This window comes from Lagenorhynchus albirostris, chromosome 4 (genome assembly GCF_949774975.1).
Source record: "Lagenorhynchus albirostris chromosome 4, mLagAlb1.1, whole genome shotgun sequence".
Taxonomy (NCBI): domain Eukaryota; kingdom Metazoa; phylum Chordata; class Mammalia; order Artiodactyla; family Delphinidae; genus Lagenorhynchus; species Lagenorhynchus albirostris.
The window spans coordinates 90,644,742-90,645,560 of NC_083098.1; the positions used below are offsets into that span (position 1 = coordinate 90,644,742).

At 39.7% G+C, this 819-nt stretch overlaps 1 pseudogene; it reads left to right on the forward strand.

The window, feature by feature from the left end:
* Window positions 1-251: 251 nt before the first annotated feature.
* LOC132519391 (small ribosomal subunit protein eS26-like) lies at window positions 252-596 on the forward strand (annotated as a pseudogene).
* The last annotated feature ends 223 nt before the right edge of the window (window positions 597-819 follow it).

Consider the following 819-nt stretch of genomic DNA (forward strand, 5'->3'; position numbering starts at 1 on the left):
TTGGCCTGGGGTAGTGATAGTTGTATTTTGGACAACATGATAAAGGAAAGATTTCCTGAGAAGATGACGTTTGAGCAAAGATGTACATAAACTATGTGAAAAGGTGAGGAAATGAGCTCGCAGCAAAAGAAGAAGCAGGTGCAAAAATCCTGAACAGGAAAATTGATGAAAGAATTTAGATTGTTCTAAGAACAGCAAAACATTCATTGTCATTTGATAAGAGTGAGCTCTCATTCCTCCTCATTTCCAAGATGACTAAGAAAAGAAGGAACAATGGTTGTGCCAAAAAGGGCCGAGGCCAGGTGCAGCCTATTTGCTGCACCAACTGTGCCTGATACATGCAAAGATAAGGTCATTAAGGAGTTGGTCATTTGGAACATCGTAGAGGCTGCAGCCATCAGGGACATTTCCAAAGTGAATGTTTTGGACACCTATGTGCTTCCCAAGCTGTATGTGAAACTACATTACTGCATAAGTTGTGCCATTTACAGCAAGTTGTTCAGGAATTGTTCTCCTGAAGCTGAAAGGACTGAATACCTCCACCCCAATTTACACCTGTGAGTGCTGCCCCAAGACCTCCACCAAAGCCCATGTAAGGGCTAAGTCATTAAAGACTAAAGAAATACTGTTCTCTGAAAAAACAATAAAATGGAAATCACAATTTTAAAAAAATGAAAAGAATGAGTGAGGAGAGGTTGTTTAGACTTTAGAGAGATAAAAGTGATGCTAAGAGTCTGGGTGTCATGTTAAATGTCATGAAGAAGCCATTTGAAGGTTATAAGCAGGGGAATGATGTTATCTGGTTTATAAAGATGATGG